The sequence below is a fragment of the Oryctolagus cuniculus genome, chromosome 6, assembly GCF_964237555.1.
Source record: "Oryctolagus cuniculus chromosome 6, mOryCun1.1, whole genome shotgun sequence".
NCBI lineage: Eukaryota > Metazoa > Chordata > Mammalia > Lagomorpha > Leporidae > Oryctolagus > Oryctolagus cuniculus.
Genome location: NC_091437.1, coordinates 46238338 through 46264371, shown reverse-complemented (window position 1 = coordinate 46264371; position 26034 = coordinate 46238338).

The window sequence follows — 26034 nt, the reverse complement described above, 5'->3', positions numbered from 1 at the left end:
ATGCATATCATTCCCAGGACATTGACCCAGTATGATGCAGTCATAGGATCATCAGGATTGCAGATGTGATTTTGGGTGGATCTGTGAAATCTTTGTGCCTTCACTCATATGGTTGAGGTGCTTCAGTTGAGTTCCTGGCTTCTAGCCCTAAACAGATTGTGCCCATAATTAGAAGAATAAAACTGCATTTGGAATTACAGATAAATTTTACCTTAATACTGGATTTAAAAATACAAAATATAATCAGATTTCAGTTATCAATGGAATTCACTGAGTAATAATTGCCTCCCAATGAACAGTCCATGAAATATCACAACAGTTAAAGGTTTTGATGAGACACCAATACAAGTCCTAAATGTCTGATTCATTTGAAATTTCATTTACCCAATGTGTGAATGATTCATACAATGTCTCCAAATACAATAACTTTGGCACTGACTAAATTCATATGACATTTTTATTCTATTTAAATAAATGAAGTGACTTCAAGCTTCCACTTAAAATGTAGAAAGACGAAAGTGAAGGTTGAGGTTACCCAAACTAAAAGAAAATTAAACAGACCTAAAAAAGATTCTGAATTCTATCCAGGTGATGAGATTATTGGACAACCAGGTGATCTGATGTAATACAGATAGCAGTTATAATTTTTGGCACAGCATGAGAGAAAGAAGTGGCAGTTATAAAAAAAAGTCAAGAAGAAAATAGCTGAAATGCTCACAAATTCTTCAAGATTATAAGTCAGGGGGCCGGCACCATGGCTCACTTGGTTAATCTTCCGCCTGCGGCACTGGCATCCCATATGGGTGCCGGGTTCTAGTCCTGCTCCTCTTCCAGTCAAACTCTTTGCTGTGGCCCGAGAGGGCAGTGGAGGATGGCCCAAGTGCTTGGGCCCCTGCACCCGCATGGGAGACCAGGAGGAAGCACCTGGCTCCTGGCTTCAGATCAGCATAGCTCCATCCGAGGCGGCCATTTAGGGGGTGAACCAACGGAAGGAAAACCTTTCTCTCTGTGTCTCCCTCTCACTGTCTAACTCTGTCAAAAAAAAAAAAAAAAAAAGATTATAAGTCAGATAGCATTAACACTTTCAATTCCTGGGAGAAACAGTCACAAAAGAAGGCCACAACCACTCCACAGCTCTTTTCCTTGGGTTTCTCGGGAATGCATAAGAAACACTGGGTGGAGGAAGACGACCTGAGAGACTCTCCTTCATGGTGCAGGAGCTATGAACCCAATAGGGTTTGAGAGAAATGGAAAGACAAGTCACAAACTGGGAAGAAATAGCCTGCAAAAAAAAATCTGCTAAAAAGCTATTATTCAAGATATTTAAATAAACCTTAAGTCTCAACAATAAAGAGACAAACTACTTGACTGAAAAATGGATCAGGGACCAGCACTGTGGTATAGCGATTAAAGCTGCCACCTGCAGCACCAGCATCACATATGGATGCCAATTTGATTCCCAGCTGCTCCACTTCCAATCCAGCTCCCTGCTAATGTAATTGAGAAAGCAGCAGAAGATGGCCCAAGTACATGGGTCCCTGCACCCTTTTGGAGACCCAGATGAGATTCCTGGCTTTTCTCTGGCCCAGCCCTGGCCGTTGTGGCCATTTGGGGACGAACCAGTTGATGAAAGATCTCTCCCTGTCTCTCTATCACTCTGCTTTTCAAATAAAATAAATATTTCAAAAAAAATTAGATCAGTGGAAAGTGCTGTGGCATAGCTGGTGAGGCTGCTACCTACAGTGCCTGCATCCCACATGGACGCCGGTTCGGGTTCCACTGCCCCATTTCCGATTCAGCTCTCTGCTATGCCTGGGAAAGCAGTGGAAGAAAGCCCAAGTCTTTAGGCCACTGTACCTGTGTGGGAGACCTGGAGGAAGCTACCAGCTCCTGGCTTTGGACTGGCACAGCTCCAGCCATTGAGACCAACTGGGGAGTGAACCAGCAGATGGAGGACCTCTCTCTCTCTGCCTCTCCTTCTCTCTCTGTGTAACTCTTTCAAATAAATAAATATTTTATTTTATTGTTTTTAAAGATTTGTTGCTAGAGTTTGGATATTAGTTTCAGTGTCTCCCAAATGCCAACGTTGAACCTAAGGTGACATTATTGAAAGAGGATTGAGACTTGATCCAACTGTAGTGTTTAGAAAGAGTGCCTAGTAGAAGGTTCATAAGTCACTTGGAGGTATGCCCTCAGAAGGTAGATCTCATAAGAGCTAATTCTATAAACTGAGTTCAGCCCCGCTGTCCTCTCCCTCTGATTCCCAGCTCACTATGTGTCCTTCCTACATGAGCTCTGCCATCCACCACCCTCATCAGATGCCAAAGCATTGGGGCTGCCTGATGTTGGACTGTGAAGCTCCTAAACAGTGATTTGAAAGAAACCTTAACTGCCTTCATAAGTAGCTGCTCTCAAGCATTGGTTATAGCAATAAAAATCTGACTAATATACTTGTGCCTACACAAAAACTTTCACACAAATTATACAAATAATAACTCTGTTCCTAACTGTCAAAACTTAGGAGCAACCCAGATGTCGTTTTGTAGGTAAATGGATAAATAAACTCTGGTACATCCAGACAATGGAATATGCAGCACTAGAAATAAATGAGCTATCAAGTCCTGGAAAGGCAGATAAGAAACCTAAATACATAAAAGAATGAATTTTATTATATTTAATTTACACCTCAGTAAATATAAAGTCTCTTAAAGTACATTACTATTAGGAGTATGGTTATAAAAGCCACACAGGGCTTTTCTAGAGCATTTCATACAATTGCATGTGAATCAACAATGACTTCAAAATGTAACATTCTTTAACAATGAAACTTTTTAAGTTATAAGAGACTTAAAAAAATTTCTTGAAGAGATATATAAAGCAGAAAACACTACTTCTTTTCATAAAGAAAAATGCTTATACTAAAAATCAAGGTCCAGGCTTAGGAGGAGTAGAAAGTGCAATGGGCCCTGAGTCCAAGGTTATTTACCCAAAATCATATTCATGTGAGAGATGGAGGTAGCTTCTCCATTTCAAGTTCGCTTGGTTGTCACCAGAAATCTGCTATGAGGAATGACTCAGAATATTCCCCAAGATTGGGAGGAATCCCACAATCCTCAGCAATAAACACCAGCTTTGAGGCCTTTCCAAAAAACCTGTAGTGACATTACCTAATGAGAATCAAGTGTGACCATTCCAAATCTCCCAGCTGTACTTTCCACCAGCGGAGTAGACTAACACGAGACAAGTGGCTCTGCCTAATAACAGCCTGGTGAACCACAAAAACACTTCCCCCAAAATCCACAGGGCATAAAGTGGCAAAGCTGTCCATGCAGTCGATGAACTTCCTCTGTTGGATTCTACATATGCCTGACAGACTTCGCCCGCTTTGATCCAGTGGCCTCAGCTTCATAACCACAGGCAGCCATCACTCTGGACCACACAGAGGTACAGTGGGCTGGCAGAAAGCAATGTGGCACTCTGTCAAGGGGCCTGAACCACAGTTTGGAAAAAAGACCTTTAGTACACTCATCTTGAAGCCAGATTTTCATCATAAGGCTTGTTTCATGGTTGCTGAGTTATTTTGGAACCTTGCAAAAGTCCTGTAACCTCAGTTTCCTCATCTCTGATAGTGACAATAATGTCTCCTGAGAGATATTAAGATACAGTGAGGTCACTGATATTCAAATGTCAAATTTTGCTTTTCCTAACTTAGTGTTTCTCAAGGTGTGTCACACATTCATTGCACCAGTGGCATCTAAAAAAAATCTTAGGTTACAACAGACTTTTTTATTTTAATACTTATAAACTTAATTTAAAGGGTATTTATAAAAAACATAACTTGTCCATCTGCCTTGATATTTAGAGATTAAGCTTAAAACTGAGTCAAGGTAAAATCTGTATTAAAAAATATATTAACTTGGGTCCAGCCTTGTGTAACAGTAGATTAAGCCACTGCCTGCAAAAGTGGCTTCTCATATAGGAATGCTGATTCAATTCTAGGCTGTTCCCCTTCCTATTCAGCTCCTTGCTATCATACCTGGGAAGGCAGCAGATGATGGCCCAAGTTCTTGGGTCCCTGCCATTCATGTGGGAGACCTGGTTGGAGTTCCAGACTCCTGACAACCATTTGGCTGAGCCCTGGCATTTGTAGCCATTTGGGAAGTGAGCCAGCAGGTGGAAGATATCTCTCTCTCTCTCTCTCTCTCTCTCTGTCACTGTGTCTTTTACATAAACAAATCTTTAAAATAAGTATGCTAACTGAACACTTTTTGAAATGTAAGCAGATAGAACAGAATTAATAAAGATTATTGAAATTTGAGAGATAATGCTCCCAGCTTTAAGAACCAGGCCCATGAACCTCATCTTTGGGGTTCCCGGAAGGAAGTCTTTGCGGCCTTTTACATTATATAGCACAGCGCTCTCTATGTAAGAATCTAGGAACACATCATTTGTGGTCAGAGTATCAGATATACTTGTACTTCTAAGGATTTAGTGTGTTTCAACTCATGGACATCACAAAGCATGTAATTCATTGAGACTCTCTATTTGCATTGACAACAAGAAAGCTAAAAGCCCAACATGGGGCCAATTGTGTCCTATTCATTGCTTATCAGCTTAATTTAATTATGTTAAATATCACTACCTTATTATCATTTTTATTTTTCACCTAATTTCAATTTATGATCTTCGTGTTTATATCCTTTTAAGCGACCTTAAATCTTACTTGAAATAAGGAAGAATATACACTTTTTTAATGTCTTAAGTTCTCTTTCTTCTTTATTATTAAAGACAATATCTTTCTCTAATTAAAATTTATCTTTAAATTGAAGACAACAAGGGGCCGGCACTGTGGCACAGTAGACTAAACCTTCGCCTGAGGTGCTAGCAACCCATATGGATATCAGTTCGTGTTCTGGCTGCTCCTCTTCCAAAAAAATCCAGCTCTCTGCTAATGGCCCGGAAAATCAGTAGAAGATGGCCCAATTGGTTGGGCCCCTGCACCCAAGTGGGAGACTTGGAAGAAGCTCCTGGGTCCTGGCCTTGGATTGGCCCAGCTCTGGCTGTTGCGGCCATTTGAGGAGCGAACCAGTGGATGGAACACTTTTTTGTCTGTTTCTCTCTCTGTGTGTCTGTAACTCTACCTTTCAAATAAATAAATACAATCTTTTAAAAAAAATAAAATAAGTTGAAGACAAGAATTCTTTCTGAATTGTCTCGTGTCCCTAGGTTAATATGGATTTGAATGTGCTTTCATAAAAGTATTTAGATCAATCATTTTAAGTCATTTTGAAATTAGTCTTTGTCAAAAGCACATTATTTTCAGCATTACATCACTAAGGTATAAAGAAGACAGTTGCAACTGATTTCAGAGCTGGGCAACCCCATGAACATAAGTATAATGGGAAGTAGATGCTGTAGTGGAACTGGACTTCCTTCTTTTTCCTCAAAAGCCAAGGTTTTGCTGACAAAAACAACCACCTTCACCACAATAAAAACCCAAGCTAAAATGATACCAAATGGTGTCAGAACATTGAGAATACATGAAGATTTGGCAGATATTTCATTCATAGTTCATATACTAAGATTCCTAAGCTAGCAGACTTTCCATGACACATCTCCTTCTACCAACTAGTGTTGTTTGCAGAGAAAGAAGATTGGATATTTATTTTGAATCAGCTCCTAATACTTTTTGATATCTTGGTTATATTAGTTTTTCTGAGCCTTATTTTCTCTCTGTAAATAAAGACAAAAAACCCTATTCTATCTATTGCAACATTGTCACAGTAAAATATTAGTCCACTTGGCTGCATGTGATGAGAATTCAACTTGAACCAGCCAAAAATTTAAGATAGATTGTGGGGGGAGAGGAGTACTGGAATTTATTTACATGAAAATCAAAAAACTTGAACAGTGTATAAAAGTGGCTCTGAGAGACCTCTGGAACATGAAACAGAAATGTAACCACTTTCTCCAGAGAGCACCTCATAGGGCACCTCATTCTTTCTTCAAAAAGACCAGACAGGAACACGGTCTTTGCTGGATCCAGTGCCTTCAATCTCATAATGTACAAATCCATAGAGGAATCTTTATTCACTTTCTCCAGTCTCAAACTCAAAAACCCTATAAATGGATCTGATTGGGAAGCTATCACTGAATTTATCAAGTGCAGACATAAATTTGTGTATTCTGATTGGCTAAGATCAGATCAAATGCCTATCCATGAGCCAATCAATACTACCCAGAAAAGAGATCACTAAAATGATCACTACTCCTACTCAAGTCATGTGATTACAGTTGAAGAAGCACTCCTTAGAGAAAGAGAAGGTGGAGACAAGTGGATTACCCTTGGTAGAAAAAGACTAATTGAAAATTATTACAGGGCCGGCGCCGCGGCTCACTAGGCTAATCCTCCGCCTAGCGGCGCCGGCACACCGGGTTCTAGTCCCGGTCGGGGCACCGGATTCTGTCCCGGTTGCCCCTCTTCCAGGCCAGCCCTCTGCTGTGGCTAGGGAGTGCAGTGGAGGATGGCCCAGGTGCTTGGGCCCTGCACCCCATGGGAGACCAGGAGAAGCACCTGGCTCCTGCCTTCGGATCAGCGCGGTGGGCCGGCCATTGGAGGGTGAACCAACGGCAAAAGGAAGACCTTTCTCTCTGTCTCTCTCTCTCACTGTCCACTCTGCCTGTCAAAAAAAATAAAAAAAAAAAAAATAAAATAAAATAAAAAAAAAAAGAAAATTATTACAGAAGTTTTTTTTTTTAAAAGTCACTATTATCAGGCATATAGGTTTTCAAGCCAATCAAGATTTCAACTCATATCAAGTGCCACCTACTCCAGAAGCTTTCTTCGTAACTATTATCAATCCTTCACTGTCCAACTACTTATTATGATGAGAAATTACTCCTTCACTCAACTATGCTTAATATCTCATTTGAGTATATACTATATTAAATTGCTTTCTAACAAGTTGATTATCTTATTGTATCTGTATATTGATGTTTATTTTAATATTTATTTGAGAGATGGAGAGAGTAAGAGGGAGAGAGAGACAGAGACAGAGACGACAGAGAGACAGAGGAGATCTCATTCTCCTAATGCTCACAACAGCTGGGTTGGTGCAGACTGAATGCTTCCCAGAGTATATATTAGCAGGAATCTGGAATCAGGAGCACAGGCAAGAGTTGAACCCAGGTACTCCACTATGGGTTGTGAGTGTCCCACAAGTATCTTAATGGCTACACCAAATATCCCCTCCAAATTGACTATTTCAAATTTGCCTTCTCTACTTGATTATTGCTCAGTGATATAAGTGGACTGTTTCTTGCTGAGGTGGTCACAGTGACTGATGTTAATCTATTATTGCTCCCAGGAAAGATACTCATATTTTAACTGGAGTCCACCACAAGCAGTCTTAAAGGAGTAACTGTAATGCTTGAAATATTAAAGAAGATATTTTCTTAGTAAGAACTAGAGCCCAAATGCTGAGAAATTAAATATAACCCCCATATGATTGTACTTCAAAATGTTCACAAAAAATATGTATGGTGAAAAAAACTATGCATGGATTTAAAATTTTTTCACCAAAATGAACTTATCTTTTAGCTCTACTTTTTCATGAACTTTTGAAAGTCACCTCATGTAAAAAGGCCAACAGATCATAATCAAGTAGAGTTTACTCCAGGATCATAAGTCAACATTTGTAAATCAGTACATGTACTTCACCACATTAATAGAATAAGAAGAAAAGTCATATGCTTGTCCCAAGAAATGAAGTAAAAGTATTTGAGGGGCCAGGGTTTGTAGCACAGCATAATACTTGGGATGTCAGCATCCTATATGAGAAGGCAGATTTTTTGAGTCCCAGATGCTCTGCCTGTAATCCAGCTTCCTGCCTATCACCCTGGGAAAGCAAAGTTTAATGGCCCTAGTACTTTAGGCCCCTGCCACCCATGTGGGAGACCAGGTTGGACTTCCTGGCTCCTGGCTCTGGCAACCATGTGAATGACACACAAATAAAATGAATGAAGTTACACCCCAAAGGAAACATACATGCAAATACTGATGAGGATTTGTGGGGCTTTAAGTTCACATAATTAATTCTCTTGTTTTATATCTTTATTGAGGTGTGATTTGTGAATAATAACATACACATTTAAAGGGCATAATTTGCTATGTGTAGAGACATGTATCACCTGTGAAGCCATCACCTTAATCAAGACAATGAACATATGCATCAAGCTCAAAACTTTCCTCATGGTCCTTTGTAATTTCTCCCTCCTATCTACCCTTGATTTGTACCCCTGACACCATGCCAAGATAACCACTGATTTGCTCCAGTTATTATACATTACTTTTCACAGTTTATAGGGATGATCTCACAGAGTATATACTCTTTTTGATCTGATTTATTTCACTAAGTATAATTATACTGAGATTTGTCCATGCTGTAGCCTCTATCAATAGTTCTTTATGTTACTAAGTAGTTATTCTATTGTGCGGATATACCGTCAACAAAATACTAGCAAATCAAATCCAGAAACATATAAAAAGAACAATATACCATAACCAAGAGGGATTCAATCCAGATATAAAAAGCTGTTTGGTTTAACACCCAAAAATCAATTAATAAATTATGCTATGATATAAAATAAAAGCACAGACCACATCATCTTTTCAACAGATGCAAAAAATAATTTGACAAAACCCAATATACTTTCATGATACTTTAAAAAAATTTAAAAACTTAGGAATAGAAGGGAATTTCCTCAACCTGATAAAGGACCTTTATGAAAAAATTATAGCTAACATCATACTTAGCAGTGAAAGCCTGGACGCTTTCCCATAATGAAATGAAGAACAAGACAAGAATATCTGCTCTCATTATTTTGTTCAACATTATACTAGAAGTTCTAGTCAGGCAATTAAGCAAGAAAAAGAAATTTAAAGGAAGCCAGATTTAGGGGGAGGAGCAGAATAAAATTATCTGTATCTGAGGATGACAAATTTTGCATCGAGAAAATCCTTACAAATCCGTCAGAAGACTATTTGAGCCAATAAATGAGGTCAGCAAGTATAATTTGTCAGGATTTTCCAGAGAAACAGAACTAAAAAGTATATATTAATTAAAAGGTATATGCATTTCCACAAACTTTTTGAAGCGCCCTTGTGTATGTATGCTTAAGAGGGTTTTAAAAGTTCATGGAAAATTCACATTACCTTTTAATTTCATTTTTTCATGAATTTTCTGAATAATCTATATATATGTACATGTGTGTGTAAAGGCAAACATACATATGAAAATAGATTTTTTTTATTTATTTGAAAGACAGAGTTATAGAGAGAGGTAAAAGAGAGAGAGAGAGAGAGAGAGAGAGGTCTTCCATCTGCTGGTTCATTCCCCAAATGGCTGCACCAGCCAGAGCTGAGCTGATCCGAAGTCAGGAGCCAGAAGCCTCTTCCAAGTCTCCCATGTGGGTGTAGGGGCCGAAGGACTTGGGCCATCCTCTGGGGCTTTCCCAGGCGCATCAGCAGGGAGCTGGATCAGAAGTGGAGCAGCCAGGACTCGAACCTGCACCCATATGGGATGCCAGAGCTTCAAGCTAGGGCTTTAACTCCCTGAGCCATAGTGCCAACCCCAAAAATAGATTTATTTCAATGAATTGGCTCCCAGGATTATGGAGGCTAGGTCAGCAAGCTAGGGATTCAAGGGAGCTAATAGTATAGTAGCAATCCAGATCCACTACAGGCCTGAGAACTAGGAAAGCCAGTGGTCTCATTCTGATCTGAATGCCAGCAGGCTTGAAACCCACAATGACCAATTTTTTTTAGGTCAAGTCCAAAGGCAGGGAAAAAAACTGATGCTGCAGCTCAAAGGTAGTCAGACAGGAGAATTCTGCTTTACCCAAGGAAATGTCAGCCTTTTTTTTTTCCCAATTCAGGCTTTCAAATATTGAATGAAGCCAATCTGCCTAAGGGAAGGCAGTTTCCTTTATTCAGACTATCAATTTAAATGTTAAACTCATTCAAAAACAACCTCATAGAAACACCCAGAATCATGTTGGACCAAATAGGGAGGCACCCCGTGGCTCAGTCATGTTGATACAAAATATTAATCATCACAGCAAGATGGTATCATGGCAGGATGTTTTCCACACAAAGATGAGAGTGTTAGCACACTGAGATGCTGACCCTGATTCAAACATTACACAATGTATACGTGGTATCACATAAATGTGTAGTTTTATGTGTCAGTTAAAAATAATAATCAACTCTATTTCTGTGTAATTGCAATGAACAATCTGAAAGTTAAATTCAGAAAATGTTTATATTTAAAATAGCAATAAATACTTGGGAATAAATTTAACAAAAGAAGTGGAAACTTCCATGCTGAAAGCTACAAAGTATTCTGGGAAAAAAGTAAAGACTAAATAAATGAAAAAAAACACCTCATATTCATGAATTAGACTTAACATTATTAAAATGGCAATACTTCCTAAAATGATCAAAGATGAACTGAACCCTAGCTGACTATTGTGTACAAATTGATAAGCTAATTCTGAAATCTACATGGAACTGGAAGGGAATTAGAACAGCCAGAATAATCCTGAAAAAGAAGAATAAAGTACAAAGACTCAAAATTCTCTATTTCAAAACTTAACTACAAAACAATACCCAAGAGAAGTGGTACTAACATAAAGACAAACATATAGACCATTGGGATAGAATTAAGAGTGCAGAAATAAACTCATGTGTCTATGGTCAACTTATTTGACAAGGGTGTCAAGACCATTCAGTGGTGGCTGGGTGAGAGTCTTTTCAGAATAGGTGCTGGGGTAAATGGATAGTCAATTGCAAGAATAAATTTGGACTCTTACCTCAAAACAAACAAAAAAAATATACAGAGTGGGTATTTAGGATAGCAGTTAAGAATCCTGCAACCCACAAACAAAGCACATGAGTACCAAACCTTGGTTCAGTTCCCAGCTCCAGCTTCCTGCTAATGCAGACCATGGGAGCCAGTAGTGATGGCTCAAGTAGTTGAGTCTCTTCCACCCAAATGTGAAACCTGGATTGTGTGCCTGGCTCCCAGTTTCAGCCTCAGCATGCTATGGCAGCCATTAGAGAAATAAACCTAGAGATAAGAGTTTGCTCTCTCTCTCTTTCTCTCCCTGTCTCTTTCTGAAATTAATTAGTAATTAAATACATATACAAAAACTCCTTCAAAATAGATCAAAGACTTGAAGAACAAAACCAATAAAACTCAGAAAAAAGCATAACCATGAATCTTCATGACGTTGGACTCAGCAAAAGACTCTTTCACATGAAATCAAAAGCACAAGCTACAGAAGCAAAGAACAGACAAACTGGACATCATCAGAATTTAAAACTTGCACTTTCCATGATACCATCAAGAAAAGCAAAAAGACAAACTGGCAGAAATGCAGAAAATATTGGCATATCATACTTGAATATCTGTTAAGAGATTTATATTAAGAACATATAAAGTACTCTTGCAGCCCAATAATAGAAAGAAAAATAACCCAATTGTTTTAAAAAATTATTTATTTATTTGAAAGGCACAGAGTTACAAAGACAGAGATCTTCCATCCACTGGTTCACTCCCCAAATGGCTACAAACCAGCTGAAGCCAGGAGCCTGGAATTTAGCTGGAAAACTATGTTAAATGAAATAAATTAATCACAAAGAATGAAGTAGGCAAGCATACAGGTTAAAATAGATTCAGTTTGTGAGCTGGAAGACCACGCCTTCACCATGCCCCTGTGTGACCTCACACCCTACCTGATATCTTCGCCATGCCCCTGTGTGACCCTACCTGGCCACACCTGGGTGCCCACCAGCCAATCAGGTTTATTAACCACTCCCCTTTGGAAGTGGGTTAAAAGCCTGAGACACGGTGTGTCCCACCCTTCTCCTCAGCCCTGGCTTCTTGCCAGGAGGGGACTTGCTGTAGCCCTGTGCCTCCAGGGCGCATGGCCTTTGAGCCATGTGCTCTAGGCTTCCTGGCCTAGATGCTCTTCCACATGGCTGGTTCCTGGTGCTCGGTATGAAACCAGATTTACCTCTCTCTCTTAATAAAGCTCTCACTCTCCTTTGCATTTTCTGCACTAAATAAAGCTTTAAATGTACCATGCTGCCTCGTTTATCTGTTCCGGTATTTAGAATTCTTCTCTAATTATTAGGCAAGAACCCTCTTGGGCTTACTAATATTGGGGTTTTATTAGCAAGCATATGGTGAAATCATATGACACCCCAAATTCCAGTAGCATATGTGGCACCCCAGGTAGCACTTCTGGGGAACTCTAAAGCGCCACATTTTGGTGTAAATTTTAGGGGGTCATGTCTGATTTCAAGACCACATAGCATATGGTTCAAGTACTTGGGCCATCTCCTGGTGCCTTCCCAGCTGCGTTAGCACAGACCTGGATCAAAAGTAGAGCAGCCAGGACTTAAACTGGTGCTCAAATGGGATGTCGGCATCGTAGGCAGCTGCTTAACTCCCCGTACCACAAGGCTGGCACCTAAAAATAATCTAATTTTTAAATAGGCAAAGGATCTGAATAGATATTTCTCCACAGAAGACATTAAGTGTCCAAGAAACACTCAGAAATATCCTCCATACCATTATTCATCATGCAAATACAAATCAAATCATAATAAGATACCACTTCACACTCTCTATAGTGCCAAAAAGAGAGATAATAAACATTGGTGAGGATGTGGAGAAATCAGAACCCCTCATACACTGCCAGCAGGAATGCAAAATGGTGCAACTTCTTCAGAAAACAGTTTGTCAGCTCTTCAAACAATTAAACATCAAGTTATATAACAATTTCAAATCAAGGTAATTATCAAAGAGAAGTGAAAACCTACATCCACACAGAAACCTGTATACATGTCACAGTAGCACTATTAGATAGTCAAGAGGGGGAAACAAGAAAGAATAGGATATCCATATAATGGGATATCATTTGGCCATTAAAATGAATGGAACACTGAATTGAGGTTACTTCAAAAGTTCATCGAAAAATGAAATTAAAAGACAATGCAAATTCTCATGAACAGGTTTGAGGACTCCCTGTACATGCCATAACATGGATGGAGCTTGAAAAACTGCTATGTGAAAGGAGTTAATCCTGACAAAGACCACATACTATATGGTTCAGTTTATACTAAAGTCCAGAATAGGGAAATATAGAGACAGAAGGCAAAATAGTGCTTGCTTAGGGCTGAGGAGGTAACCTGGGTGGTAGGTGAACAATAGCTAAGTGATATGGGGTTTCTCCTTGAGATAATGAGGTTTCCAAAATCATGGTGATATTTGTATGTATATGGGTATATCAAAACCACTGAGCTGCACACTTTAAATAGCAAGCTGTATAGTGTGGGAATTATATCTCAATAAGACTACTTTTGTAGAAGGAAAAAATACATTACAAAGAACAAAAAGAAAATAAAATGTAACTCATTAATTTTTCTATTGATTATTTTTGAGATGATAATGCTTTGGATATTACTAAAATGAATTTCACAAGTTTTTATTTTTTTAATCTGGCTCCTAGAAAATTCAAAATTATATATGTGGCTCATTTTATATTTCCATTGGACAGTACTGCTCTCAAGATCTTACAGAAATATCTTACATTCTCTGAAGCTCAATTTTCTCATCTGTTAGGAGGCAGCTATAATACGACTGACCTCACATGGCTGTGACAAGGATTAAATGTGATCATGATTTTAAAGAATTTAGCATATGAATGTTAGCTCTTATCACTAATGTTAGCTCTTATTATCAGGGAAGCCCCTGGAGATTACTGAGCATAGCAGTCATATCAAAACTTCTAGTAAAATCCTTGAAATTCATTTTACTCTCATAAAATCATTCTTAGGAATGAAAGGAAACTTCCAAACTGCCACAGCCAGGAATCACTAACTGTCACCTTGCTGAATTGTGTAGGCAACATCATGTCTTTAAAAACTTGAACATGGGTACTTTGTTGTGCTACTGTGCTCTCTACTTTGCTCTAGGCATCACCACTCCCTATTCCCTTGGCAAAGCCATATATTTGGGTCACCTCTGTGGTGCCGATGGCATTTGAGCTTAGATCTGGTCCGAGTCCCTCACTGTCCAGATGGAGAAATATGGAAGAGGACACTCAGCTGAAATGAGTGTAATTCAGCCTGTGGAATGCCAGACCAGTACCTCATAAATGAAATGCAACGTCCAGATCAGCTGGAGATGGACTTATAGGTCATCCAAAATGTGACCCGGGGAGCTCTTCATGGGACTTTGAGTGTTAGTAAATGAATCAAAACTGGATGTTATGATATCTTTAATGGAGGCAAGTCCCTAGTGAAGAGGGAGAGAAAACTATAAATGGAAATCAGAACTTCTGATACCTAAGATACCCCAGATTCAGCTCTCTGTCAGCCTATTGCTGTGATTTGGATATGTAACCATACTGACAGCTGGAGAGACCTTCAAGAGACAGGACCTGGTGGGAAGTGGTTAGCTCAGAGAAGCCACTCTTGTAAGTGGATGCATTAGTTTCTCAAAAGACAGGGCTAGTTCTACTTTGGACTGGGTTAACAAGAATAGCTTATTATAAAGCAGATTAGCCTCCCTCTGTCTTACATGCATGCCTTATCTTCTACCACACCAGCTGTCACTTCTGGTTTTCTGTCATGCATGGAGCAGCACATGGCTTTTACTAGAAGCTGACAGACGCCAGCACCCTGCTCCTGGACCTCCAGAAAACTCTGAGCTAAACAAACCTTTTATCTGTATAAATTACCCAGCCTCTGGCATTTTTTTTTTAACAGGCAGAGTGGACAGTGAGAGAGAGAGACAGAGAGAAAGGTCTTCCTTTTGCCGTTGGTTCACCCTCCAACAGCCGCCACGGCTGGCATGCTGCGACCGGCGTACCGCGCTGATCCAAAGCCAGGAGCCAGGTGCTTCCTCCTGATCTCCCATGGGGTGCAGGGCCCAAGTACTTGGGCCATCCTCCACTGCCTTCCCGGGCCACAGCAGAGAGCTGGACTGGAAGAGGGGCAACTGGGACAGAATCCGGCGCCCCGACCGGGACTAGAACCCGGTGTGCCGGCGCCGCTAGGTGGAAGATTAGCCTATTGAGCTGCGGCGCCGGCTGGCATTTTGTTATAAAAACAGAACACAGGCTAAGACCTCAGCTAATTACCCATACCAGTGTGAATCATCTACCTTTTTTTTCCTGCTTTGAATTTCCTTAGGAAATCAAACTCAACAGAACTCAGTCATATTTCCCAGGATATCCCACTACAGAAAGGTGATATGGAATAATTAATCCCATTTTATTGTTGAAACTGGACCTATGGAGATGTCAGAAATGATAGAGCTAAGCAAGAACCCAAAAAGTTTCCCAAAGTTCACTCAACGAGTATTTTGGCTTTGCCCTATCAAAATACTATCTGCACTACTTAATTATTATTTTTCCTTAAAAGGAGTCTACTGTTTATAATTAAGTCAATTATTGTGGAAAGATTTTACTTCAACATCTTCAACAGAAATCCAGTGATTCTGGCCATAAACAGATTGATAAATACAATATAAAACAATTATAATTGGACACTGTTGCCTGGAGCACCTTCAATAATGCCCATGGCCTAGCCAGATCCCAGATCCCAGATCTACTAAAGCAGTATTCCTCTGGCGGGGGGTGGGGTGAAGGAGGTGGGGGTCGCACAACCATAAGTAATTTTTGAAGATTTTCACAGAAATAGCAGCCAATAATGTGTGCAGCCAAACGTGAGGCTCTCTAAAAGACAAGACTCCACAAGGTTTATGAAAGAAAAAAGATTAAAAAATAAATTTATGGGGTCAATATTGTTGTTTAGCAAGTTAAGGTCACCACTTGTGACATAAGCATCCTATGTCAGAGCACCAGTTCGAGTCCTGGCTGCTCTGCTTCCAAGCCAGCTCCCTACTAAGACGCCTGGGAAAGTAGCATAAGATAGGTCAAGCACTTGGTCCCCTGCCAGCCACATGAGAAAACAGATGTAATTCCAGGCTCTTGGCTTGAGCCTGTCCCAGCCCTACTAATTTGGCCATTTGGGGAGTGAATTAACAGATAAAAGATCTCTTTCTCTGTCTCTCCCACTCTCTCCTTATCTGTCACCTTGCCTTTCAAATAAATAAGTAAAATCTTTTGTTAATAAAAAATTATGAACTTATTTTGGTGTAAAAAACTTGAAATCCATGCATGGCATTTTCATAATATTCATTTTCTATGAATTTTATTTTTTAATTCTATTTTCCACAAACCTTAAAAAAATTGTTTTTATTTATTTGAAAGTCAAGTTACAGAGAGAGATGCAGAGACAGAAAGAAAGATCTGTATCTACTGCTTCATTCCCCAAATGGCCACAGCAGCCAGGGCTGGCTAGGCCAAAGGCAGGAGCCAGGAACTTCACCAGCATCTTCCACATGGGTAGCAGGAGCCTAAACACCGGGTTGTTCTTCACTACCATTAGCAGGGAGCTGGATAGGAAGTGGAGCAGCCAGCACACAAACCAGCACTCATTTGGGATGCTGGCATGCACGCATCAGAGGCAGCAGCTTTACCCACTATGCCACAATGCCAGCCCCCTCCACAAACTTTTTGAAGGGTAAAGTCGCCGTCTACAGTGCCAGCATCCCATGTGGGCACCAGTTTGAGTCGCAGTTGCTCCACTTCCAATCCAGCTCTCTGCTATGCCCTGGGAAATCAGTAGAAGATGGCCCAAGTCCTTGGGCCCCTGCATCCACATGGGAAACCTGGAAAAAGCTCCTAGCTCCTGGCTTCAGATCAGTGCATCTCCTACCATTGTGGCCAACTGGGGAGTGAACCATCAGATGGAAGACCTCTCTCTCTCTGCCTCTCCATCTCTCTGTGTAACTCTGACTTTCAAATAAAATAAATAAATCTTTAAAAAATAAACAGATAAAAATAAAATAGAATGCCTGTATCCTGCATCAGTGTGCTTGGGTTTGACTTGGGGATCTGACTCTAACTTCCTACTAACGCAGACCTTTGGAAGCAGCAGTGACAGATCAAGTAACTGGGTTCCTGCAATGTACATGAGAGACCTGGATCGAGTACCCAGGTCCTGACTCAGACCCCAGCCCCTGCCATGGCAGGTATTTAGGGAATGAACCAGCAAATGGTCAGTTAGTCTCTCTCTCTCTCTCTCTCTCTCTCTCTCTCTCTAATAACTTTTAAAAAGAAAAAAAAAAACCAACTTTGAAATGGAGAAACATTATCAGGTACAATGATCACCATTTGAGGAGTTGCCCCTTTGCTGACCAGAATCACTTCCCTTGGCATGCCCTTTGGAAAGCACTGGTTCAGAAGACCTCAGGGGGTCTGGTTTCCATTTCTATGTCCTCTGATTCCTACAGCCAGCTTCCCTGCCTGGGACTCCAGCCAGCTCATTGGAGAGCACTTACTCACCTTGTGTGTTATCCAGCAGTGACTTCAAATGCCTGTGTTAACATCACACTTTCAAGCTCATCTTTCTTTTCAAAATCAATCTTTCTTCCCAGTGGTTTATGCTAGAAAAATTTAAGGCAAAAAGCACATCTCAATCTCCTTCCATTTCTTCCTGGAGACAGTTGAAGTCAGCTGTCAGCCATGCCCTCTGGGCTCTCAAACACACAAGACACCTGCTGCGGAAAACCACAAGACTGAGAGAGGGGCCTCTGCTATTCAGTTTCTCTTTCTTCCCCAACTGCTGAATACTCACTAGCACCCATGACAGGCTGTCCTGATGGAGGGGTGAGTCTAGAATGAAGGCTGGACTTTTGACGGGTACTCCAGGTCTCCATCATTTCCTCCCCTGGCTTGGGGCATCACCACCAGAATGGATCCCTGCATGCGTGGACTTGGCTTTGAAGAGCTCCCCTGGGGAGGACAGCATTGCTTCAAGAGCAAACCATTTGGTTCATTTTTTTTTTTTTTTAGAATTTGTTTATTTATTTGAAAGTCAGAGTTATACAGAGAGGAAAGGCAGAGAGAGAGAGAGAGAGGTCTTCCATCTAATGGTTCACTCCCCATTTGGCCACAAAGGTCGGAGCTGCACCTTTAAAAAGACAGGAGCCAGGAGCCAGGAGCTTCTTCCGGGTCTTCCACGTGGGTGAAGGGGCCCGAGGATTTGGGCCATCTTCTACTGCTTTCCCAGGCCATAGCAGAGAGCTGGATTGGAAGTGGAACAGCTGAGTCTCGAACCGGTGCCTATATGAGATGCCGGCGCTTCAAGCCAGGGCGCTAACCCACTGCACCAAAGGGCCGGCCCCCACCATTTGGTTCTAAACAGAAAACTGAGCAAATCTCTGGTCCCCTTACTTCCTATATTTCAAATCTAGAATGCTGATGCACTGTCTACCCACTGAAAGCTGGGCAATGTTACTGCCTTATCAACAGAATTTCTGTTTCTCTGAGAGCCTAGGAACAAGCCATGAGGTCTCCTCTTCATTCTCCATTTCAAAATAACATGTTCCCACCTCTTTAGCTCTTGCTGTGCCCATAGTCTAGAGTGTCCTTCTCTTCCACCCCTGCCTGACCAAAGCCCACTCACTTTCAAAGCCTTTTGCAAAATATCACCTTCTCCATGAAGCCTAAGGTGATTCTCCCAATCAATTAATAATGGTAAGAGAATCAAGGAAAGAATCATTAACAATGACAGCTAGCACTTGCTCACTGCTGCTATGGGCAAGCACTGGACTAAGAGTCACATTCATGATCTCAACCAAATCATATGCTAGACAGTATCTCATTATCCCTTCCCAGCTCTTCTCTATCTCTATGACATCAGTGCCCCATTTTTCTCAGAGATCAGTAGGGATTGTGATACACCTTCCCCAAAAGGCTGTTGTAAGGATAAAGTAAGTAATGCATGTAAAGCATGTAGAGCAAAAATGTGGCATGTGGTTTTTTTCACAGTAAGCATTATTATCTCTTGTAACAACTTTAAAGTCAATATTATCCCCATTTTGTACACAAAGAAACCAAGACTACAAAGAGAAAATTTGAACAGACCAAGTTCAATGAGAAGCAAGAATTTTACTTCCCTTTGGTCTTAACTGAACTTTTTTTATAGTGCTCAGTGATTCTTGGCAATTATTTGTGGTATCTGTCATCTGTCACCTTTCCATCTTTCCTGACTTCCCCTTAGGATGACAAGCAGCTCAAGGAGAACTAATGGGAATCCCCTAGATATCCATCTCCTACATTTTCTTTTGTCCTTACCTACTCCTCATCTGTCCCTTTTCTTCTTCTCCTGTTTTATTTTTATCTATTTGATAGGCAGAGAAACAGACAGAGACAGCTCCCATTTGCTGATCCACTCCCCAGGTACACAAAGTCCAGGATTGGGCTAGGCCAAGGCCAAGAACTGCCACATCTCCCATATAGGTAGCAGAAATCAAATTACTTGAACCTTAACCTACTGCTTCTCAGGGCCTACTTTAGCAGTAAACTGGAATCGAGAGTGGAGTCAGGACTCAAACCCAGGCACTGTATTTTGAAATGTGGGCATCTCAGCATCTTTTTTTTTTTTTTTTTTTTTTTTGACAGGCAGAGTGGACAGTGAGAGAGAGAGACAGACAGACAGAAAGGTCTTCCTTTTCTGTTGGTTCACCCCCCAATGGCCGCCGCGGCCAGCGCGCTGCAGCAGGCGTGCTGTACCAATCCTAAGCCAGGAGCCAGGTGCTTCCTCCTGGTCTCGCACGCGGGTGCAGGGCCCAAGCACTTGGGCCATCCTCCACTGCCTTCCTGGGCCACAGAAGAGAGCTGGACTGGAAGAGGAGCAACCGGGACAGAATCCAGTGCCCCGACCGGGACTAGAACCCAGGGTGCCGGTGCCACAGGCAGGCATCTTAACCACTAGGTCACTCACTCACTCCCTTTTCTTACTGTTACAACATAGTCAGATTTCAAATATGCTATGAATGTCTCATCCTTCACATAACTCTGCCTTCATCCTCCCAGGGCATGATCTCTTTTTCCCTAAAGTCCCTCTAGCACTTGTTTGGACTTTGAATACCACTCTTACCCTGTCAAGTTTAGTAGATACCTGACAACTGCCATATTTCCCCTCATAAACTACTTACGAAAAGGATTCCCTGTCAACAAAATACCCTAGGCATTCATTAAAAGTGTGATAGATGGATGAGTAAATGGAAGAATGAATAAATGCACATGTTCTAATGTTTCCTTGGAGAATATCCCTGGCTTCCTGGATGTTCTTGGTGTCTCCATGTCTTTGACAGAACTATGTTTGCAGGCACTTGAAAAAGAAGACAGATATTGATTCATCATATTTTTCATGAGAAGCAAAGAGATATAAAGAGAAGTTATATTCACTGTGGTTCATACTATAGAATCCTGAGCTATAGTATACCCTGGCAAGCTTCATGCATCATTTTCATAGGTTGTAGTCAATACAGTTGAATTCAACTCGCTGACATGGTGGTAACAGTGATTATAATTTTGTTTTTAAAATTGAATTTGAGTGCATTCAGATGAAACATGACTTCCCAGTATTCTGATGTCTCCAGTGCCATCCAGAAACACATACACAGTGCTCTTCATCACTTTAACTGGCTCCCAAAGGCCTCAGATTTTGTCACCCTTCCAGGTTTGACATAATAAGCAGACTCTACTTCAAGACTTAGCTCTAGGGGCCAGCACTGTGGTGCAGCACTTTACGCACCTACAATACCAGCATCCCATATGAGCATCAATTGGAGTCCTGGACGCTTTGCTTCCAATCCAGCTCCCTGCTAATGCTAATGCATCTAGAAAAGCACTGGAAGATGGCCCAAGTATTTGGGCCCCTGACACCCACAAGGGAGATTTGACTTCCTTGCTTCAGCCTGGCTTATTTTGGGCTGTTGGAGCCGTTTGGGGAGTGAACCAACAGATGGAATATAACATCAGTGGGCATTATTTTGATAATTAATTTATCAATGGAATACTCATTTAGCACCAGTTTGTGTCCAACGTTGTCCTAATGACAAAGAAAAGAAAGAAAAAATGGATTTCTTGACTCAAAGACACAACACTTGCAATCTACTTATGTAGTCCTGGAGGGTAGAAGTTTCAAAATGATGAAAACAGCTTAACATATACTGAGTGTCTACTACAGTCCAGGATCTTTATGTATAGTGTCTCATTCAATCCTCACAACAGCACTTTGTGGTAGGTTTTAGAAAAATCACCCCCATTTTAACAGGTGGAAACTATAGTGCAGAAAGACTGAGTATCTCATCTGAAATTACATAACCAGTAAGTGGTGGAGTTGGTATCAAAACATCTGGGCTTTTACAAACCATCGTACTTAACTATGCCCTATATCCTACCACAAAAGTTGGCCTGCACTTTCATTAGCTATCATATGTATTGAGGAGAGTTGGCTTTATTTTAGATCATCCAGGCTTGAAAAGTATTTATCGGGGTCATTGCTGTGGTGCAGTAGGTTAACTCCCTGGCCTGAAGCACCGGAATCCCATATGGGCGTCAGTTCGAGACCCAGCTGCTACACTTCCAATCCAGCTCTCTGCTATGGCCTGGGAAAGCAGAAGATGGCCCAAATCCTCGGGGCCCCTGCATCAGCGTGGGAGACCTGGAAGAAGCTCCTGGCTCCTGGCTTCGGATAGGTGCAGCTCCGGCCGTTGTGGCCAGTTGGGGAGTGAACCATCAGATGGAAGACTCTCTCTGCCTCTCTCTCCTCTCTCTGTGCAACTCTGACTTTCAAATAAATAAATATTAAAAAAAGAAAAAAGAAAAGTATTTATCATCATTTCCTACCCCTACTTCTATCACCAATAAGTTGATACTTTTTTCTACATGAATTAATAATTGCAACCAATCTTCACATGACACATTACAGCAAAGGCCAGTGATTCCAGGAGAGAAATCAGATGGTCATACTTCCCAAACAGAAGTTGGATCATTCCATGTGATGACTACAATGACTCAAATTTTCAAACCTAGGCTTTCCTTTCAGAAATTTTCTCATTCTGCTCACCTGTAAAGCTTGAAGGAGGTAGCCTGAGACAATCTAAGAGTTTTCTCTTCTTCATTCACAGTGTAGTTCTTCGTGCCTAAAGGGTTGACCAATGGGGATACAACCTACCACTGAGTGATTTTGGGAGTTCTCTATCTGATTGCCTGGGAAAAGCCATTGAAAGGATGATGTAAAAATAATTTCCCAGTTGTCATGGGAACTGGTTTCATCGGGTGTCAGACTGACTGGAAGATTTGCATACATGATGTCATCCAGAAAAAGAAAGTTACACTGACTTGAAGTCAACTGGTTCTACTGGTTGCTGTCTTTTGAGACAACACGATGTTTACATTGCATCACAGATCTGAGGCATTCCAAAGACAGGTCTGATCATTAATCCTCACACTTTCTCTCATTTACCAATAAAGATGAGTGCGACCAAAGGAATGTGCTGGTGAAGGTAGGTGTTAAATTCCTTTTCTGAATTTCAGTTCGACTGCTCCTTAATTGTCTTCTGACAGGATATTCTTGATTACAAAAGCAACACCTAAGGCTTACCCAGATTAATTGAAAGCCTGACAATAACTAACCCTTCAGAATCTCACTCATTTCGCCAACAAGGTCCTTAAAACCACAGCTGAACATCACATAATCATTTCCTCTTGGGCCAGCCTCACATGCTTTAGAACAATTGCTGGAAATCTGAACATATTCTTAACCCTCTTCTTTTGCTCCCAATTTGCTACACTGTGCCAGCATTCCAAGTTCATCACTACTGAGCCTTTAACAAATCAAACACAATTTCTAGAACGGGTGATGACTTTTCTTTTGGAATCTTCACACAAAATATGTTTAAGTATGATGTAGATATGGTCATATTAGGGGCAAAGGTGTTTCATAGTTTTATAATCTAAAAGTAGTATCTCATGGCCGGCGCCATGGCTCAATAGGCTAACCCTCCGCCTGCGGCACTGGCACCCCAGGTTCTAGTCCCGGTCGGGGCGCCGGATTCTGTCCCGGTTGCTCCTCTTCCAGTCCAGCTCTCTGCTGTGGCCCTGGAAGGCAGTGGAGGATGGCCCAAGTGCTTGGGCCCTGCACCCACATGGGAGACCAGGAGGAAGCACCCGGCTCCTGGCTTAGGATTGGTGCAGCGCACCAGCTGCAGCGGCCATTGTGGGGTGAACCAACGGAAAAGGAAGACCTTTCTCTCTGTCTGTCTCTCTCTCTCACTGTCCACTCTGCCTGTCAAAAAAAAAAAAAAAAAAAAAAAAAAAAAAAGTAGTATCTGACTCTGTGCCCAAACTGAAAACCAGATAATCCCAGAGTACCAGAGTAAATTCGCAGGAGTACTGTAAAATATTTTAAATTCTCCTAGTAATAGACATGCATTTGGTGTAATGCTTAAGTCCAACTGGTTGGGATGCCTAAATCTGTTCTGTTCACAACAGTATCCACAGAACTTAGCACAGTGCCTGACATAACTGTGACTCAAAAAAATAACTGAACAAAACAAAAGTAATGCAAGGATATTCTGACCATGGCCCTGTCAAACCTAAAACATTCCAATAGGCTTTTCTGGTAAATAGCCCATCTGTTGGAAACCAGGGACCTTTGCATCTCTAGCCTGGGACAGGGCTGGTCTAGGGCAGTGAGTGAGATTAAGAATCCCAGCTCTCCCATCTCTTTTTGTAGCCAGACATGAGGCAAGTTCCTCATTTTGGCTCTTGCACCCTTGCCTGGAAAAGAGTTGTTGTGGGGCTGGCTTTGCATACGGTGAGGGTGTCTGCTGAGTCCTCCCAATCCTCTGCTTGCTCCTCTTTGAAATGGCTTGCTTCATATTCTAGGCTTAAAACTAGGCCCAGGGTAGGTGCTGGGGTGCAGCAGGTTACGTTGCTGCTTGGGATACCCACATTCCATATTAGAGTGCTGGTTCAAGTCCCAGAACTCCACTCTCAATCCAGCTTCCAACTAATGTATCCTGGGAGGCAGCAGATGATGGCTCAAGTGCTTAGAACTCTGGCACTCATATGAGAGACCCAGATTGAATTCTGAGACCAATCATAATTCTTGTAGGCATTTGAAAAGTGAAGATGCAAGATTTACCCTCCCTCTGCTGTTCTGCATTTCAAGTAGATAAAAATAAACAATTTTTTAAAAAAGTTTAAATGTAAGCTCAGTGCACACTGATATCTTTCCCATAGTACCTGGGTGGCCCTGGGCTCACTCACAATCACAGAAGGGAAATGTCATGTGGCTCCCCTCCTTGCAGTGGGGGGAAGTATAAGTGCTAGTCTTCATCTGCACATGTCCAGATTGCTGTTTGTCTGTTTTCCAGGCCTCCTGACCTAGTCTCTCCCTACCTGATCCCCATTCTCACAATGCTCTGGAATCACGTCACTCTCCTCCCCAACAAGTATCTATACCTCCTGCTTACAAACCCACTTATCCCCTTGGCCTTCTGGATGTGGCCTAGCTGAGAATAAAGCCTTCTGCCAACCAGAGTCATCTTCACTTTATGAACATCATAGAGGGTGGCGTTGCATGACAGGTGATGCTGGGGGACTCACACCCATGATGTATTTCAATCTCAGCTTCTCCACTCACCAGCTACATTTTCTATGGCAAGTGAATTTCACATTTCTGGTCTCAGTTCCCTCATTTGTAAAATGGCAGCGTAGAATTATTTTCTTGTGAGAGCCGGAAGAGAAAACAAACACAAAACACACAACATAGTCCAAGGTCCCTAGGAAACACCCTCGCAAAGTTAGCTACTATGATTTCTTAGATAAACTCCTCAGTCTTTAGAACAAAGCTTAGACTTCCCACATCCTAGGAAGCCCTTCCCAGATCACTATCCCAAGGACACGTGTGTCTCTAAAGAACCCTGCCCTAGACATCACCACAAAACTTATCACACAGCAGTGTCATGCCCTGAAGCTTCTTTGTTCCCCTTGGTATACCGTAAGCACATTGTTGGTGAAGACAGTGTTCCTTCACCTCTTTCATGACATCTAGGATAAGGTAGGTGCTCAGTAAATATCTCATTAAATGAAAATATTAATTAAACCAATAACAAAATCAAGACAAAACAGTCATTAAAACTTTAACTGCTACAATGTAAAACTAAAGACTTGCAAGAAAATCAACCACATTCCTTTTTATATTATTTAATTTTAAGAAAAGTTACCATGTATTGTTCCATACAAAATTTTATAACTTAACAATTCTATCTATTTTTTGAGATAGATACTATCAGTAGTCCCTTCGTACAGATGAGGAAATTGAGGCTCTGAGAACTGATGTAATTTACCCAAGATTATCCTGCTAACAGAACGGAGCTGGGACTAGAATCCAGGCCTGTGCAACTCCAGTGTGGATGGCTCTGCTGCCTCCTGACAGAACTGAGGATACTGCTTTCCCTTTTGCCCTTTTTCCCTCCCCCGTTCTCTAGTTTTCCAAATGCTGCAAGCATGTTGTCCTCATCATTGGCACTTAAACAGCCAACATGCTAATGCCTTAGGGTTTGATGAGTAAACACATCCCTTACCTTGTCATGTTTTTCCCTTGGCATTATTTAACTTTCATGGATTGTAAGTCACCCCAAACAGAATGTAACTTACTGTTGGTAGCATCTAACCCCTAAGATTCTATCTCCTAAGTGGTAAGAGGATCATCTTTCACCTATTATAGGGCACAAATAAAATTAAGTTTCTGTCGATTTTCTTGTTACAGGTTGAAGCAAAATGACTGGAAGATCTCTGTATTCTGTACTATTTAATTTTTTTTAACTAGGGGCATAAATTACTTTAAAAATATCACCAGAACAAATAAGAGAGAGATCTTCAAAGTCAAAAATTAGACAGAAAATTACAAGGGGAGGACACTGGAGATCGTGGTTATCTTCCATAGCAAGAAACTTGGAAACTCACATACATGTCAACTCTGTATGAACAGAGAAATAATGCAGTTTCAAATGTGAGTCCCAAAATCGAATG